This window comes from Pipistrellus hanaki, assembly GCF_964339955.1.
Source record: "Pipistrellus hanaki genome assembly, chromosome: 1".
NCBI classification, from domain to species: domain Eukaryota; kingdom Metazoa; phylum Chordata; class Mammalia; order Chiroptera; family Vespertilionidae; genus Pipistrellus; species Pipistrellus hanaki.
Genome location: NC_140503.1, coordinates 166,347,081 through 166,367,312, shown reverse-complemented (window position 1 = coordinate 166,367,312; position 20,232 = coordinate 166,347,081). Strand labels below are relative to the sequence as shown.

At 40.6% G+C, this 20,232-nt stretch overlaps 1 protein-coding gene across 1 annotated transcript in view; it reads left to right on the top strand.

Moving 5' to 3' along the window:
- The first annotated feature begins 4,820 nt into the window (after positions 1 to 4,820).
- The window catches only part of ART3 (ADP-ribosyltransferase 3 (inactive)), an 88,092-nt gene continuing 72,680 nt past the window's right edge, over positions 4,821 to 20,232 (top strand). The window contains exon 1 of the mRNA XM_084883723.1: positions 4,821 to 4,973. The gene's annotated coding sequence lies outside the window, so the exon portion shown is untranslated. The remainder of the gene's footprint in view (positions 4,974 to 20,232) is intronic.

Genomic DNA, 20,232 nt, shown 5'->3' with positions numbered 1-20,232 from the left:
GAGGGGGGAGGGGCGGGGTAGGTAGGGTGGGGGGGGGTGGCAGGGGGGGCAGCATTTTACAGCAAGATGCACATAGTTCTTTGCTTGTATTTAATAAGATTTTATACAGGAAAAAAGAAAAAGAAGAAAACTCAGTGAAGGATTTGGCAGAAACTTTTGCAGACCTTAGCAAGCTCCTTAAAACGTTTGAAAACATGGACCTCAACACCAAAAGGTTTTCATTAATTAAGAGTGAGGAAGGAAAGGGTGTTTAAGCTGCTGCTCCAACTCAATCCGTAACCAAAAGAATATAGTAAGTTCCTAACCAAGGCCCTCTGAGGGACCAGCCATGTACACTTTCCAACAGTTCCAATTAAAAAGATAAATGATTATAGAAGGCAGTGCCTATTCTTTCTATATCCTAATAAAAAAAAAAAGTAGAAATAATTGCTTCCAGCCGAAACCGGTTTGGCTCAGTGGATAGAGTGTCAGCTTGTGGACTGAAGGGTCCCAGGTTCGATTCCGATCAAGGGCATGTACCTTGGTTGTGGGCACATCCCCAATAGGGGAGTGTGCAGGAGGCAGCTGATCCATGTTTCTCTCTCATTGATGTTTCTGACTATCCCTCTGCCTTCCTCTCTGTAAAAAATCAATAAAATATATTTTTAAAAATAATAATTGCTTCTAGATTTCTTTCCATGACCCCCAACTCCAGGTGCTTAATGATCCTACCTTGTCTACATGTTCTCTTCACCTAATATAAAACTATTAATCCTTCAATGCATGTAACTAAAACTGCTGATGTATAGCTGTATTTTTCCTTGTCCTCCTGCCTCTATATAAGCATCTTCTCACTTTCCTAAAGTTGGAGCACTATTTAAAGGCTTCTTGGAACTCTGCACTTGGATATGTCCTCAAATAGGTCCAAATAAAAAACTCTCTCTCTTTTTTTTAATCTACAAGGGTTCAAGTCTTCTTTTTGTTGACAAGAGGAATGTTCATGGTCCAGTGTCTACTTACAAGCAAATTTGTGGTGAAAATCAAACCTAGCAAACCACATAGACATATTTCTGAAAAGAGTGACACCTCCTCAGAAGCCTCAGGCAAGGCCTCCAGGAAGTGTTCCAAAAATGGCATTGTTATCCTAGGAGATGAGAGCTCTATGCGTGTTAATGCCACTGAACACGTTCCCTTTACATGGGACAAGATGTGAAAGTGGAAGATAATGATATTCATAGTCCTCACCCTGTGTAGGCATAGGCTAAGGGGTATATTTATATCTTAGTCTATTTTTTTTTTTTTTTTTTTTTTTTTTTTTTTAAATATATTTTATTGATTTTGTACAGAGAGGAAGGGAGAGAGATAGAGAGTTAGAAACATCGATGAGAGAGAGTCATCGATCAGCTGCCTCTTGCACACCCCCTACTGGGGATGTGCCCGCAACCAAGGTACATGCCCTTGACCGGAATCGAACCCGGGACCCTTCAGTCCCCAAGCCGACGCTCTATCCATTGAGCCAAACCGGTCTCGGCTCTTAGTCTATTTTTTAAAGTTAAAACAATTTTAATAGAAAAATGCTTATAGAATAGGGGTATTAAAAAAGAAAATAACCCTAGCCAGTTTGGCTCAGTGGATAGAGTGTCGGCCTGAAGTCTAAAGGGTCCCAGGTTTGATTTTGATCAAGGGCATGTACCTTGGTTGTGGGCACATCCCCATGGGGGTATGCAGGAGGCGGCTGATTGACGTTTCCCTCTCATTGGTGATTATGGCTCTCCCTCCCTCTCCCTTCCTTTCTGTAAAAAATCAATAAAATACATATATATTTAAAAGCTTTACAAAAAGAAAATATCTTTATAAAACTGTATAAAGTATTTGTATTTTAATGTGTTATAGAAGAATCAAAAGTTTAAAAAACTAAAAGGTTTATAAAGTCAGAAAATTATAGTAAGTCAAGGTTAATTTATTGTTGAATAAGTTTAAAAAATAAAGTTAGTGTAGTCTAAGTCTACAGTAGTGTACAGTAATGCCCTAGGCTATGCCTTCAGATTCACTAACCTCTTACTCCGAAAAACTTCCAGTTCTGCATGCTTCATTCATAAGTGCCCTATATAGACTAACTGTATTTTCTTTTATGTTGTATTTTTACTGTACCTTTCCTATGTGTAGATGTGTTTACACAAATATCTACCATCTATAAACATAAAAGCTTAAGCAACCACAGACTGGCTAACTGGCCAGTAGCTATGACATACACTACCACCAGGGGGCAGATGCTCAACACAGGAGCTGCAGAGCTGCGGGCACTTGGCAGTTATGGTTCTCGGGTGACACAGAGAGAAGGGAGCATGATTCCGGGGTCTGTCACCCAAGAATTGCCCTCTCACAATCCAGGACTCCTTGGATGATGTCAGAGAGCCAGTTTCAGATCGATCCTCTCAGGCCAGGCAGAGGGACCCCACCAGTGCACAAATCCATGCACTGGGTCTCTAGTTTATTATAATTGCCTACAGTACTCAGTATAGTAACATGCTGTTCAAGTTTGTAGCACAGGAGAAATAGGCTATACCCGTGGTCTGCAAACTGCAGCTCATGAGCCATATGCGGCTCTTTGGCCCCTTGAATGTGGCTCTTCCACAAAATACCATGGCCTGGGCGAGTCTATTTTGAAGAAGTGGTGTTAGAAGAAGTGGCATTAGAAGAAGTTTATGTTTAAAAATATTTGGCTCTTAAAAGAAATTTCAATTGTTGTACTGTTGATATTTGGCTGTTGACTAATGAATTTGCTAACCACTGGGCTATACCATATACTAGTACAAGCATGCTTCATTTTATTGGGCTTTGATTTGTTGTACTTAACAGGTGTTGCATACAAACTGAAGGCAAGCCCCTCACTGGCAAAAAGATTATGACTCGCTTAATTTTGTTACTTGCTATATTGTGGTGATCTGCAATCGAACCTGCAATATCTCCCAGGTGCTCCTATTGATGTATATTAATTAGGCTGTACTGCCCTGGAACAGCTCGCTCCTCGCCTGCCCCCGCCCCAAGGCTGCCTCTCAGACATGGCTGGAAACTTTTGAGGGAACTTGAGGGTCTGATGAATCAAGTGATGAAGGCTTAGATCTGGATGTGTTGAGTTAGTATAGCGCTGGGGTATTGATCTGTGAGTGCCTTGTGCGGGGCCTGGATGAGGCTGGTTGACCTATTTGGAAATGTCTTTTGTGTGAAGTGTATCTTTGGGCATGTGGAGGTATTATTGATATGAGAAAATGCTAAGTAACTGATTTACTATCTGAAAAGGGATTTACTATCAGGGAAAGGGAGGGAGGAAGAGACTGAACATAAACTGAGCACCTATGGATGAGGACAATGGGGGATGGGGAGGGGGTGGAGGGTAGAGTGGGAACCTGGTGGAGGGGGAAAGAAGTGAGGAACCTTTGTAATAATATGAACAATAAAGATTGATTTTAAAAAATAATAATTAGGCTGTACTGGTTATCATCTAGGTTTGTATTAATTGCACTATGATGTTTGCACAATGATGAAATCGCCTAATAACACATTTCTCAGAATGTATTCCAGTCATTAAGCAACACATGACAGTATTAAGAAATAGTAAGATTTTGTTGGGTAGGGTTGAACTTTGGTGTGCCACTAATAATTGTTAGTATCCAAGATTTTTTTTTTTTTTTTTTTTTTTTTTTTTTTTTTTTTACTCTCCCTAAGAACCAATTTTGTTCCCTTGAGGACAACATTCCCCACCTACTCAAATGAGAATGCATGCTATAAAGTAAAAGGTGGGGGGGGGGGGGGTAAATATTAGCTTTTTCTGTTACATGGTGCACATTTTTGGACTAGTTTCTAGTATTAACGCTTAAATACAACATTACTGAATTCTTTTGGAAGAAAACCTGTGGTGATACAGCTTATTCATTTGGTTATGCTTAATTTTGGTAATTACTGTGACTATGCATAAGGTGGAGGTGGGTTCAAGTCCAGCTTTGCTACCTAATGACAGTGCAAAATACTTAAAAGCCTCAGTTCTCTCAGCTGGGAAAACTATTACTGGCCTCACAGGTTGTTAAAATTATGGCAACAATGCATTATCAACTGCAAAGCATCATAGACCGAGTGGCATTCTTTCTAAGCAAAGAAAGAAAGACAAAAACTTCTTAGAATCAAGACTAAGGCCCAGCATTGTCTTCCCTTGCCAACTTTTCCAGCCTCTTTTTGCGTAACTGCTCTATCACCCTTTATTTTCCCAGATCCTTAAAGGGACAATGCTCCTTCCTGTGGCAACTGTTCCTGCTCCTGCTGTTTTCCTGCTTGCAATGCTGTGCCTGTTCCGTCTCCCTACACTCCTTCCTAGCAAACCTGACCCACCGTGGATATCCAGGATGGCATGTCCCCTGAGAAGACTTCCTTGATCCTCAGACTTGGTGGGGTCCTCTTCCACATGTTTTCCTTCCACCTCGCGCCTGTCCTGCTTCAGCCCATTTCCAAGGCCATGCATGTTGAGTTTATCTGGGAATCTTATGGCTAACATCTCTTTCTGCCACAACGAGGGGGTTGTTGGAGAATCTACGCTGAGCACAGGGCCTGGCACACAGTAGGTGCTCAGTAGATATGCGGACAGGAGAGAAGGAGCCAAGAAACCAAGGATCCCAGCCTGGCTTCGCACCGCGCCTGTGAAGCGCTGCCAGGCTCCCTGGGGGCCTAGGCGCGCGCTGAGCATGCCCAGCCAGCCAATGGGGGCCTAGGCACGCACTGAGCATGCCCAGCCAGCCAATGGGGGCCGAGGCGCGCGCTGAGCATGCCCAGCCAGCCAATGGGGGCCGAGGCGCGCACTGAGCATGCCCAGCCAACCAACTTCCAGAACTTTCGGTGGGGAAGCCACTGGCCGCGGCTGTTGGCGCACCTCGTCTGCTCTCTGGCCGCTGCTGGTGTCCCGCCGCCTACGCTGATCCCTGCGGGAGAAGCATTTCGTGGGAAAGGTAGTGGCTGTCCCCCTGGGGGTCCGTCCTCCCATCTCCCGCCGGTTCCACAGCCTCCAACCAGAGAAGGCTGAGCGCTTCCTCGGGGAACGCCGGGAGCGGGGCCCATTTTGCAGTTTCCACACCGGCCGTGGGCGGAGGCCGAAGGGCACGACGGCTTTAGAAGGGCCTGGTCACTGGGGAGGAGGCCGCCTCGCGAGGTCTGGGGGGCGAGGGTGCGGGGCTCCGCGGCCCTGGGCTGCAGCGATGGGGTCAAAGGCCTTTTGGACAAGGAGAGGAGGAGGTGTCGGGGTCAGTTAGGCGTCACTCGAGGCCCGACCTTACAATGCCAAAGGGACTGATGTCCCACAAGCAGGTGGGGCTTCTCGGGGGCCGGCCGAGGGGTGAGCTGCTCCCGGAAGTGAAGCCGAAGCCGGGGAAACGGAGGCCGGGCCTCCGCGGCCTGTTCGGCGGCCCGTGGGTCCCAGGCCTCCCTTTGGCAGTTGTCCTGAAGACGAGAGAAAGCACGATGCTGACGGGGCCGAAGGAAGGGGAAAACTCCCCAGGAAAAGGCATTTATGGATAGACAGGGCTTTTAGGAGAAACAGAAACCCGGCGGTGAGAGCTTGCAGGCGGCGGCGGTTGAGATCTTGCAGGCGTTTCTCGCTGTCCTGGGAAAGGCGCCAGGACTCCCAGGCTGTTGCTTCAGATGCTGGTCGGTTTCCTTTGAGGGAGCCTTGGCCTTCTGCCAGGGAGCTTCCCAGGCCCCGCTCCCAGGGAGCCCACGCCGGCGTGACCCCAGAAGCCGTTCGGAGCGACACACAGTGTTTCCCATGTGCTCCGGCCCCTGGGGCCATGGAGCCTGTGTGGGCTGTCTCAATGGGAACAGAGCGTGACTCACTGTCAAACCAAAAAACAAGAGTCTTCCTTTCACTCGTGAAAGGAGAAGTTTCTCTTATGGTGAAATCCCCAGGGCTGTTTGAACTTCCTGCCGTGGGGACTTCCCCTCCTCCTGGCAGCTGCCGCTGGTATGGGACTGAAGGGTGCTGATTTGAAAAGAGCTTATTTCTTGAAAGTCTCAGAGGTCCCTTAGCATTCTGACTTTTCTTTCTTCCTCTTTTCTCCCCATTCAGGGAGTCATTCCTTTCTGCCAAAATATTATAGTATAACTAGTGGCCCGGCGCCCAGATTCATGCACATGGAAAAGAAATTAATTAGAAGAAATCCTGTATAATAAAAGCCTAATATGCAAATTGTTCCCTCAACCGGGAGTTCCGAAAGGAGATTGACCAGGGGTGGCAGCAGCAGACAGCTGTGGGAAGGGAGACCTTGGCTGGCAGCTGCTAGGGACCCTACTCGTGCATGAGTTTCTTGCACTGGGCCTCTCTAGTATTTTAATATTGCTATTCACCCTTTCTCTGTGATAGAAGTGTCAGAGATAAAAGAAAATTAGTAAGCTGAAACCAGTTTGGCTCAGTGGATAGAGAGTTGGCCTGCGGACTGAAAGGTCCCGGTTTCGATTCTGGTCAAGGGCATGTACCTTGGTTGTGGGCACATCCCCAGTAGGGGGTGTGCAAGATGATTCTCTCTCATCCATGTTTCTAACTCTCTATCCCTCTCTCTTCCTCTCTGTGAAAAATCAATAAAAATATATTTTAAAAAAATAAATAAAAAAGTGGCCCATGACCGGGGTCTGTGTGTATTATTGAAAATAATAATAATAAAATTAGTAAAAAATATGAAAATAATATGTAAATTGATAAATAAAATGATATAACAGCAGACATGATATAAAAATCATAAAAACATCATATAAAAGAAATGTTGATAAAAATGATAAATTGATTAAGCTTATTCTAATATCTCCCTGTATACCACATAAGAGTAAAAACACTTTCAGCGTGCTTGACTACAACTTTAACGCCACACGCTCTCTGAACTCAAGAGAAAGCAACATATAACTGACCATGTCTGAAAACAGGTTCAGGTAGGAATATTTCTACTCTACCTAGAGTTTATCCTTGTGATTAAAAAAAATATATATATTGATTTTTTACAGAGAGGAAGGGAGAGGGATAGAGAGCTAGAAACATGAATGAGAGAGAAACATCGATCAGCTGCCTCCTGTACACCTCCCACTGGGGATGTGCCCGCAACCAAGGTACGTGACTTTGACTGGAATCAAACCTGGGACCTTTCAGTCTACAGGCCGATGCTCTATCCACTGAGCCAAACTGGTTTCGGCCTTGTGATTTTTAAATAGTCATTGCAAATGCTGGCATCATGGGAAACTGTCTTCGAATTATCAATAATTTAAATGGGAGGCCAATGTCAGACGGGGACAAATCATGGAATCAAAACAACCTGTCCTTCTGCAGATCCTAATAATACTTCAGTTTTGATTATGTTAGGTTGTAATCTTTTGATAATAAATCTAGTACCATAACAAAGACCCCATTTACTATTAAGATTTCTCAGTAGCAGGATGATTGCACCTACTTTCAATTTTAATTCATGACACGGCATTTTAAATTGCCAGTGCGCATCATATGTACCAGCTGGTCAGTTGATTGGACGGTCAGACGGACGATCGGTCACTTAGCCTTTTATATATATAGATAAGCTGGCTGCAAGCAAATCACAGCTGTGGGGTTTCATGTCCTGTATGCCTCTCAGGTAACAGAAGGGAACAAGGTCTTCCTTTACTGACCTTAATATCTGGCCTGGTTGGTTTGTTTTTTTATGTAAAACTTAAGGACTGGATTAAATCTGTGAATAAACTATGCTGAAAGGGAATGTCTGGACATCATTTAGAGGACAAATATGGCTAAATGTTGACTATAGCACAATATTTTTGCTCTTTAACTTTTGGCAAGTTAGCCTACAGTTTGATGACATGTAACCATAGTCATTAAGAAGCTGCTATGTAACTTGAAGAAAATTATTCTGAAAAGGGAGAAAAATAATTGTTTCAAATAGTCATGTTTATTTAAAGCGATTTGTATTAAAATCTCTTATCTAAGGAATTACAAGAAAAACATCCATATTCTTGAAAACATTTACCATTTATTGGATATTTATTTTATTCATTAAGCTTTTATTATTATGAGTTAAACTGAGGACACCAATAGGAACAATAATCTCTGCCCCCACAGTTGAGTGGGTGAAAGCTGCATGTAAATTAGCAATTATAGTAGAAGAAATGGTATGATAAAGGATGGTACAGTTATTGGAGATGCAGAGAAGGCCACAAAACTCTGGCCAAATTTCAGAAACTGCAAGATCTTTCGCAAAGATAAAGGGCAGAGTAATAATGGGGGAGTGATGAGAAGTGAATCTAAAGATGGATTAGGAAAATTTCTATGTGGTGAGGAGAAATTGAAGGCTTAAAATTAAAAAAAAATTAATTTCAGAAAGGAACAGAGAAGGAGAGAAAGATAGAAACATCAATGATGAAAGAGAATCATTTATTGGCTGCCTCCTGCACACCCCCTACTGAAGATTGAACCCGCAACCTGAGGCAGGAATCGAGCCTATACATGTTCTTGACTGAAACTGAACCCTGGATCTTTCACTCCAAGGGCCTACACTCTAATCACTAACCTAATCTGGCCAGGGCAACAGTATCTTTTAATTAATCATATTTTAGTAAACACTTCTTTGTGTCTACATAGTTTATATATTTTAAATATAATTCTTTATATTTCTAGATAGTTTATACTCTGAGTGGTAGGCATGAGTTTTTATTATTTCAGTAACACAGCAAAACTCAACAATTTTTTTCAAAAATTTTACTTTGTTGAGATATTTTTCTCCTTTGGAAATATAGACACAGGTTAAAAACATTTTCATATCTTTAAAAATATTTTGACATTACTTTCCAGAAAGACTAGACTAATTTTGTAATGCTCCCATCATTATGTAGATGTACCAGTTTCCCAATCCTCTTGTCATTTGTAATTATATTCATTTAATATGTGGAGACCCAGGGAGAAGAAGGCCATCAGCAGGCCAAGAAGAGAAGTCCCAGAAGAAACCAACTGCCAGCTCCTTGATCTTGGACATCTAATCTCCTGAATTATGAGATAATAACTTCTGTTGCTTAAGCTACCTAAACTGTGGCATTTTATTATAACAGCCCTAACTAATTAATGCAATCTATATATAGGAAAAAAGTATGTTTGTGTATAGAAAAGTGCCACAGTATGGCTTAAGGAATTTTCACCAAGTGTCAGCAGCACAATAGTATTTTTTCCTTTTTCCCCAAAGGTAACTTGTGTCATAGATGATTTTTACTTATATTTAAACTATAAAATGTCCAATTTAATGTCTCATTCCTTTCACTAAATATTTGTGAGATTCATCCATGTCATGGATAGAAAAGTGATGTGTTTTAATTACTCTACAGTATTCTGCTTTATGATTATACCTGAAGTTTTATATCTATAGTTGATGGGCTAAAGTGAATGTTGCTGTTATGAATATTCTTGCACATATCTTTTGCTAAACATATATATAGTATCCCCCAAAAATGTATACACATTTTAACAGCTGATAACTCAATTTTGAAAATGAAATGTCTTTTAATAAATGCTGCCTTTATAATTATTTAAAGTATGCATACATTTTTGGGGACACCCTATATATACATTTCTGTTGAGTGTATTACTAGGAGTGGAATTACTGCTTCCAGCAACAGTGAATGAGAGCTGAGGTTTTTTCTTTTATTCTTTAAAAAAAAATCTTTAAACATTTATTGATTTTAGAGAGGCCAGGGAGAGGGATGGAGAGAGGGGGAGAGACAGAGAAACAGCAACTTGCTTTCCACTTATATATGCATTCATTGGTTTCTTATATGTGCCCTGACTAGAGACTGAATCTACAATCTTGACGTATCAGGATGACACCCTAACCAACTGAGTTACCTGGCCAGGGCAGTGAATGAGAGTTTTATTAATCCTACATCCTCACTTATATTTAATATCATCCGGCTTATTGTGTTATTTTTATGTTAATACTAGAGGCTCGGTGCATGAAATTCATTCATGGGTAGGGTCCCTATGCCTGGCTGGCAATCAGGGCCGATCAGGGCCTTCTGGCTGCCAGGCCAGGTCTTTCTTCATTCTGCACTGCCCCCTGGTGGTCAGTACACATCGTAGCAAGCAATTGAACTCGGTCTTCTGGTTGAACTTCCAAGGGGACAATTTACATATTAGGCATATACACACACACACACACACACACACACACACATATATTTTTTTTGCTTTAAATTGCTTAGACATTTCTCATCGTATGTAATAAAAGTCTAACATGCAAATTGTCCCTTTGGGTGGTCGTTTGACCAGTAGTTTGACTGGGAGACCGGGAGTTTGGCCACTTGCTATGACCACCAGGGGCAGCGAGGAACATGGCAGGCATTGGCAACACACTGCAACCTCTCACCAGCTACCTCTCGCCCATTGGGGTTATGGGACGGATGGGTGGTGAGAATGTGGGGTGTCTGCCAAGCTCACTCTCACTCCCCCTGCTACCCTGCCCCAGGATGCCAGGGCTGAAATGGAATCACAGGCCGTCTCATATGGCTTCTTTTTCCAGCACTATAACCCAGGTTACTAAATGGCTTTTGAACATTACTCTATGTGGCTTCTCTAGCAATATAGAGTAGGCCATGGCAGAAGCAACTACTGTTGCCACCACTGCTGCTTTTGCTCCTCCTGTACTTCCTTCTCTTCCACTTCTTCACTTATTTCCCCTTAATTATTTCTTCTTTTTCTTTTCTCTTCCCACTCCTTCTTTACTATGTAGTTGCCTTTACCATTGTCTCTATTTCTTCATACAGCTTCTATTGACTTTCATTTTAGCCTGTCCACTTTTTACAGTGTAGTGTTCTTTCATTTTATTCTGAAGGACTCCCTTTAACATTTTTTGTAGGGCAGTTTTAATGTAATGAAGCTTCTGTTTATCTGGAAATGTCTTAATTTCAAGAAGGATATTCTTTTTTTTTTTAAATATATTTTATTGATTTTATACAGAGAGGAAGGGAGAGAGATAGAGAGTTAGAAACATCGATGAGAGAGAGTCATCGATCAGCTGCCTCTTGCACACCCCCTACTGGGGATATGCCCGCAACCAAGGTACATGCCCTTGACCGGAATCGAACCCGGGACCCTTTAGTCCCCAAGCCGACGCTCTATCCATTGAGCCAAACCAAGTCCCGGCAAGAAGGATATTCTTGAAGTATATTCTTGAAAGATAGTTTTGCTGTCACCGTTTTTTTTTCAGAGGATAGTGTGTCTGCCTGCAGACTGAAGGGACCAAGGTTCGATTCCCATCAAGGGCATGTACCTTGGTTGCGGGCACATCCCCAGTAGGGGGTGTACAGGAGGCAGCTGATCAATGTTTCTAACTCTCTATTCCTCTCCCTTCCTCTATGTAAAAAACCAATAAAATATATATTAAAAAGTAGTTTTGCCAAAAAAAATGAAATTTTTGGTTGACAGTTATTTTTTTCCTTTTAGTATCTTAAACATATCATCCTACTGTCCTCTTGCCTCCATGATTTCTGTGGGACATTGGCTGTTAATCTTATTGAGGATCCCTTTTATGTGATGAGACACTTTTGATGCTTTCAAGGTTCTCTTTGTCTCTGAGTTTTGACAGTTTGACTATTATGTATTTCAGTATAGATCTTTTTTGAATTTATTTTGTTTGGAGTTTATTGAGCTTCTTGAATGTATAGATTCATATAGTCCATCAGATTTTGGAAATTTAGGGCCATTATTTTTATGAATATTCTTTCTGCCCCATTTCTCTCTTTTTGTTCTTTTGGGGCTCACATTATGAGTACTATGATTTGGTGCTTTCTCATAGGTTTCTTAAGGCTTTATTCATTTTTCTTCATTATTTCTTCTACTCCTCAGCTCAGACTCAATAATTTCAATGATCTTTAAATTTTAAATTTGATGATACTTTCTTTTTGGCCCCATATTCATAGTAAACCCCTCTAGTGAATGTTTCATTTCAGGGTTTTTTGTTTCTTTTCTTTCTTTCTTTTTTACTTTTCAGCTCCAGAATTTCTTTTGGCTCCTTTTATTAATTTCTTCTTATTGATATTCTCATTTTGTTTATCACTAGAGGCCCGGCGCATGAAATTCATGCACGGGGTGGGGAGGGGTGTCCCTCAGCCCAACTTGCACTCTCTCCAATCTGGGACCACTTCAGGGATGTTAAACTGCCCTTTTAGACCTGATTAGGATCGGGTCTAAATGGGCAGTCAGACATCCCTCTCACAATCCAGGACTGCTGGCTCCCAACTGCTCACCTGCCTGCCTTCCTGATTGCCCCTAACCACTTCTGCCTGCTAGCCTGGTCACCCCCTAACCACTCCTATGCCAGCCTGATTGATGTCTAACTGCTCCCTTGCCAGCCTGTTTGCCCCCAACTTCCCTCCTCTGCCAGCCTGGCCACCCCTAACTGCCCTCTTCTGCAGGGTTGATTGCCTCCAGCTGCCCTCCCCTACAGACCTGGACCTTCTCAACTGCCCTACCTTGTAAGCCTGGTGCCTCCCAACTGTCCTCCCATGCTGTCCATCTTTTGGTGGCCATCTTGTGTCCACATAGGGGCAGCCATCTTGTGTGTTGGAGTGAAGGCCAATCTGCATATTACTCTTTTATTAGATAGGATAGAGGTGTGGTGCATGGGTGGAGGCCAGCTGGTTTATCCTGATGGGCGACCCGGATCAGGGTGGGGGTCCCCTTGGGGTGTGGAGTGGCCTGGGCGAGGGACCTGTGATGGTTTGCAGGCCAGCCACGCCCCCCGGCAACCCAAGCAAAGGCCCTGGTATCTGGAATTTATTTACCTTCTACAATTGAAACTTTGTAGCCTGGAGTGGAGCCACGCCCCCTGCTCAGGCTGCTGCCATTTGTTTGGTTTTATGTATCTTCTGTAATTGAAACTTTGTAGCCTTGAGTGGGGGCCTAGGCCAGCCAGGGCAGGTGGAAAGCTTTGCTTCCTCCTTTGCCGGGGGCAACCCTATCCTGCTCTTTCCAGCTCCATGGCTGCCAGCCATTTTTCTTGGGATTTATCTTCTATAATTGAAACTTCGTATCCTTAAGTGGAGGTCTAGGCCGGCTAGGGCAGGCGGAAAGCTTGGCTTCCATTGCTGGGGAAACCTCAACTGTTCTCTGTGGCTGCAGCCATCTTGGTTTGGGTTAATTTGCATACTTGCTCTGATTGGCTGGTGGGCGTGGCTGGTGGGCATGGCTTGAGCAGAGTGATGGTTAATTTGTATATTACTCTTTTATTAGGTAGGATTTTTCCAATTGCCTTTTTGTTAGATTGAATTTATTGGGGCTACATTGGTTAATAAAATTTATATAGATTTCAAATGTACAATTCTATAATACATTCCCTGTATATTGTATTGTGTGGTCACCACCCAAAATCTAGTCCCTTTCTGGCCTCATCTTTCTCTTATTACCTTCTACCCATCTCTACCACCCTTCCTCTCTAATAATCGCCATACTGATGTTTGTGTGTATGAGTTGTTTGTTTTGCTTAATATCTTCACCTATTTTTACTTAGCTCCCAACACCCCCCCCCTCATAGTTTTCAGTCTGTTTTTTTGTATCTACTAGTCTGTTCATTTCTTATTTGATTGTCTATTTTGCTTGTTAGATTCCACATATAAGTGCAATCATATGGTATTTGTCTTTCTTTGAATGGTCTATTTCACTTAGCATAATACTCTCCAGGTCCATCCAGGTTGTCACAAAAGATAAGATTTCCTTCTTTTTTTTATGGCTGAATAGTATTCCATTGTGTAAATGTATCATAGCTTTTTTTTATCCACTTATTCATTGAAGGTCACTTGGGTTGCTTCCAAATCTTAGCTGTTGTACATAATGCTGCAATCTACATAGTGTGCATATATTCTTTTCAATCAATGTTTTGGGTTTCTTTGGATGTATTCTAAGAAGTGGAGTTGCAGGATCATAAGGCAGTTTCATTTTTAATTATTTTACTTTGTTAGTACATGAGCTTTTCGTAATAAAACATCTCTAATATGAAAAGTCCTATTACCACACAGTTTATTGATTGGCACATTCATGGTTTAGTCTCAGTTTATCCTTTGTTACATTTAGACAAATTATAACTTTGATTTCTGTTCCTCTCTCATGATTGCAAGAATACAGAGCATTTTTTTGTTTTATCTTTAAAATTCTTACCTTGTTTGTATCTCTATAGCATATTAGTGGTATTTATATGTTCCCTTGATTTAACACATTATACTTCTACTAAATATATCTAAAACATTTATCACTTTCAACATAACAGATTTCTTTTTTGATCAGCATTACTTATAAACACTATATTATCTGAATATTAGTATTCCCTACCATTAATTGTTGGTGACATTTGGTTTATATATATGTTTTCCTTCCTCAGCTAGATTATAATAACTTTGAGATCAGGTACCATGCATTGATTGTTTTTGTTTACTTTATTAAATCTTAAAGATAACAGTTGTACAGTAAATAATTAAGTTGAATTTGAATTGAGAATATTCCAGAAATCTTTCTTTTTCATCTTATATAACAATGTAAAGGAGGTCTTTAATTTCTAACAACAGAGAAAGTTTGTGCCTCAGTGGTTCTAGAGGTAAAAACAAAAAAACAAAAACAAACAAAAAAAAAAACAAAAGTGTATAAATACCTTGGAAATAAGAACCAGTAATATCTCCTTTAAGGCCTTGATCATGAAGTCAGCCCAAGTTTCTTAAATAAATGCCCAAACTAGCCAGATATTTATATCTAGTGTCATTTGCATGTGAGATTACCCAGACATAAAGCATGTATACTGGTGTTCCTATGGCCTGAAGTGACTGCTCTGCAAACCAGTCTGGTCTTTTCAAGGTCTGTGATGGATTAGGACAGTCATTCGTGGCTTTTAACATTTGGAAGTTATAGAACTGTGAGACTCTGGTAAAACCTGATATAAGTACATTTATACATTTTGCATATAGTTTTAGGGAAGTTGTTGAACCCTAAAAAATCACACATCCCAAGACAATACATTCTGCTCTGCTAATGATGGAATTGCAGAGACTCTTAACTTTAAGTTTGTTTTTTAACCTTTTTCAATTTATTTCCCCCCCCTCTTCTTTTCCATTCTAAAGTTAACTTACACCTGAGTCTAGAAATGAAATGGCCAAGCTGTTATTAGTTAGATGTGAGTGTCCTGGGAAAATGTTGGGTAATACGTAAACAACATAACTTGTCTCTGTCACAAGTGGAAATGAGACAAATTTTTCATTTTTTGGAACAAAGTGTCTCTTGGGATGAAACACTGGAGGGTATGGATTTCCCCTCCTAACAGCTGCTGCTATTAAAGCATTAAGTTTCATTTTGAAATGGGCTGTATTTTTGAAAATCATATAAGCTCCTGTCTAAAACCTTAATTCACACAGGGGCTCTCATAATTTGGTAAGCTGTTTGCCAATACACATGTTAGATATTTAATGGATATTCACTATTCCTTCTGTTGCCTGTCTGGTGATTCAACAAAACTAATAAGCTTCTCTTTATTTTAAAGTTTAATTTCTCCTAAGGTTTAAGGACTATCTAAGGTCTGTCCTTGAAGGGAACACCAATTTCCAAAGGAATCTAATAATAGCAAATGTCAGTAATTCATTTATTAATTCACTAAATAAGTATTTATTGAGCATTACTGTGCACCCACTCCTCTAGTACATACCAAGAATTCTGTGGTAAATAAGACAGGTGTAGTTCCTGTTCTTGCAGAACTTTGTGGGGAATGGAGAATACAATACAAAGACCTCTATATATAAAAGCCCAGTGACCGAAGAGCAGAATGACCAGAATGACTGGTCACCCAGTTGCTATCACATGCACGGACCACCAGGGGGCAGACACTCAATGCAGGAGCTTCCCCCTGGTGGTCAGTGCACTTCCACAGGGAAGCATCTGACCGGTAGGGCGGGTCCACAGCCACTCAGCTGACTGGGATGAGTGGCACTTCCACAATGGGCCAATCCCCAAAGGCCATGCCCCCCACCAGTGCATGAATCCCATGGATCCAGGGCTCTAGTAAAGAAATAAATGTATGTATTTACAGATAGTGGTAAAGGCTATAAAAAATTAAAAGAGAGTAAAGAGATTGAGTAACAGAAATGGTGCTATTTTTTTAACATATTGGTGATGAAAACATTTTTTGAGAAGGTAATTTGAGCAGAGACCTGAATAAAATGGAATGAGTTATGTAAATATGTTTGCTGTGCTTGAGAACCAATAGGAGGCCAGTTTGGGTGGAGTAGAAAGGTGGAGAGTAGCAGGGATGAGATATGAGAGTTATATAGAGGTTTACAGACTATGAGGAAGATTTGGGATTTTATTTAAAGTGTGATGCTGTACTATTGGAAGGATGAGACCAGGGGAGAGCCACAATCTCATTTTTAAAGTATTATGTTGGCTGTTGTGTATAGAAAATTGGTACCCGGCAAGAGGGTAAGCAGGAAGACTAGTAAAAGCAAACACTATTATCTGATGACCAGAAATGTATCCAGTAATAGTTTAATGATGTTTAACACAAGCCACTCATTTTTAGCCTAGCATGGAGAAGGTCTGGTATTTATATAACTCTGTTTTCAGTTCAAATATTTCTCAGAGATGAGTAATTTAATGAAGGTCACTGAAAACATAAATCCTAGCCTTTTAAGATCAACATAATTTAATTTAGTGTCTTTGAAAGTTGGTTTACATTTGCTTAAAATTCTTTCTTCTGATAAAAATTGGTTTCTATTTGTTTAAAATGTTTCCTTCTGATTAAAAACAGTAAAAATGTTTTTTGTAGAAAATTTGGAAAGCAAAGAGAAGCAAAAGGAAATAAAAGCACTTATAATCCTATGATATAGAATTTTCCCCCTGGCATTTTAAGTTTTCTTTTTTTCTTTTTTTCTTTATTACATATGTGTCCTTATCCTCTCTTTGCCCCCTCACTCTCCCCCCCCCACCCATGCCCTCACCCTCCTGGTGTCTGTGTCCATTGGTTAGGCTATATGCATGCATACAAGTCCTTTGGTTGATCTCTCCTCCTTACCCCTCACACTCCCATACCTTCCCTCTGAAGTTTGACAGTCTGATCGATGCTACTCTGTCTCTGGATCTGTTTTTGTTCATCAGTTTATGTTGTTCATTATATTCCACAAATGAGTGAGATCATGTGATATTTATCTTTCTCTGACTGGCTTATTTTGCTTAGGTAATGTTCTCCAGATTCATCCATGCAGCTGCAAATAGTAAAAATTCCTTCTTTTTTTACTGCAGCATAGTATTTCATTGTGTAGATGTACCACCATTTTTAATCCACCCATAAACTCAAAATGGATAAAGAACTTAAGCATAAAAAGGGAAACCATAAAAATATTAGAGGAATCCACAGGCAGCAAAATCTCAGACATATGCTGAAGCAAAATCTTCAATACAGCTCCTAGGGCAATGGGAACTAAAGAGAAAATAAACAAATGGGACTACATCAAAATAAAAAGCTTCTGTACAGCAAAAGAAACCATCAACAAAACAAGAAAGTCTACTGTATGAGAGAACATATTTGTCAATGTTATCAGCAATAAGTGTTTAATCGCCAACATTTATAGGGAACTCATACAGCTTTAACAAAAAGGAAGATAAACAACCCAATCAAAAAATGGGCAACGGACCTAAATAGAATCTTTTAGAAAGAGGACATAAGGAAGGCTAAAATCCATATGAAAACATGCTCAAAGTCACTAATCATCTGAGAGATGCAAATCAAAACAACAGTGAGTTACCATCTCACACTTGTCAGAATGGCTAACATCAACAAATCAACAAACCAAACGACAAGTGCAGGCAAGAATGCAGAGAAAAAGGAACCCTCTTGCACTGCTGGTGAGAATGCAGATTGATGCAGCAGCTGTGGAGAACAGTATGGAGTTTCCTCAAAAAACTAAAAATGGATATCCCATTTGAACCAGTGACCCCACTTCTAGGAATATATCCCAAGAAACTAGAAATACCAATCAGAAAGGATATATGCACCCCTATGTTCATAAAGGCACAATTCACCATAGCTAAGATTTGGAAACAGCCTAAATGCCCATCAGCAGATGAGTGGATTAGAAATATTTTAAAAATTAACTCGACAGTTATTTATCTTAGCAACATTTCTGGAATATTGCTCTTTCTACTTTTCTTTTATAAATGAGGATACATAGGCCCAAATGGAGTTTAATGACATGTTCAGAATCACCAGAGTAGTTATTGTCATATTCTTACTGCTCTCTTGAGGTTGTCAGCCAGCCTTTAAAGAGAGGGAGAACATTGCCAATTATCAAGCTCCAGATGTAGAACAGTGAATTAACTAAATATGGCATGACAAAGAAAATTAACAGACAGAAATACAATCCTTTTCCCCTTTCCATTTTTTGTAGGCCAATGTTCTTAGGTCATGTTGCAACATTTTGATCATTGTGACCCATATATTTCCCCAGGAAAAGAGATTCTTCCCCTGAGATTTAAATATATTTTATTGATTTTTTACAGAGAGGAAGGGAGAGGGACAGAGAGTTAGAAACATCAATGAGAGAGAATCATCAATCAGCTGCCTCTTGCACACCGCCTACTGGGGCTGTGCCCGCAACCAAGGTACATGCCCTTGACCGGAATCGAACCTGGGACCTTTCAGTTCCCAGGCCGACGCTCTATCCACTGAGCCAAACCGGTTTTGACATTCCCCTGAGATTTATAATAAACTATAAAACAGTAGATGTTTCCATTTAACACTGTTAGCATCAAATTTTATTTACATAGAACATGGTAAACATTATGCCCAGAAAAGGAGTAATTCTTCACCTCTGATCTGACTTCCCTAAGAAGATAACCTTTTTAAATATATGTCTAGACTTCTTCTTCTGAGCTAGATTTCTGCATAAACCTTGTTTTCTGGCTTTATTTTAATTTTTAAAAATATCATTTTATAATTTTTCTACTTGTGGTAGAGACGAATACACTTTCCCTTACAATGTCTATCCTGCATTATAATGAAACTAGAGACCTGGTGCACGAATTTGCGCATGGGTGGAGTCTGGCCAGTCCACCCCGATGGGGGCCCATCAGGCCAGGCTGGTAGGCTATTGCAAGATCATTTTTGAAATTCATCTATGTTGTGTACAACTTTACTTCATTTATTTCCACTGTTGTATAATATTCATTGAATTACTATTATTGAATTAGCACACTGTAATTTATTTGTCCATTCTACTTACAGGCATTTGGCTTGTGTGAAGAGTTTTGCTGTTATTAACAGTGCTGCTATAATGTTCTTATATAAGTCCTGTGCAAGAATTTATCTCTGTAGATACATAGCAGTAGAATTGCTAGGACATAGAGTGCACACATATGAAATTTTATAGGGTCATACCAAACTGTTTTGCAAAGTTGTCATAGCTATTTTCTTTTTTCACCAACAGTGTGTGTAGGAAGGCATTCCTCATTGCTCTGAGTCCTTTCTAACACTTGGTATTATTCAACTTAAAACACTTAGCCAGGCTGGTGATATGAAATGGTAAACCATAATGATTTGAATGGACATGTCCCTAATTAATGAGGTTGGACATGTTTTTAAAAAATATATTTTTTTATTGACCTCAGAGAGGAAGGCAGAAGGAGAGAGAGATAGAAATATCAATGATGAGAAAGAATCATTAAGTGGCTGCCTTCTGCATGCTCCCTACTATGGATCAAGCCCAAAACCTGGGCCTGTGCTCTTGACCAGAATCGAAGCCCAGACCCTTCAGTCTGCAGGCCGATGCTCTATCCACTGGGCCAAACCAGCTAGGATGAGGTTGGATATCTTTTCATAAGTTAAGGGTGTGTGCCTTTTCCTCTGTGAAACTCCTATTCGTTTCTGTTTTTCACTTTTCAAATGTCATCTATCTTTTCCTCTTTTATTCATAGGGCTTTTAAAATATATTCTTGATACTAATAATTTGCCAACTAAATGAATTTTAAGTATCTTCTTAGTGACTAAGTGGAGAATGGGCGTGGGGGAAAAGGAGTCTCTGCTTTGGGTGGATGATGGTGCTAGTACACTAGGGACTATAATAGAGGAGGGGAAATAGCTCTGGGGGAGAAGGGAATGAATTTAATATATTTTGGAATTTGATGTTCCAATGGGATCTGCTGGTGAAGATGTTTCATAGAAAGTTGGCTTTAAGGGT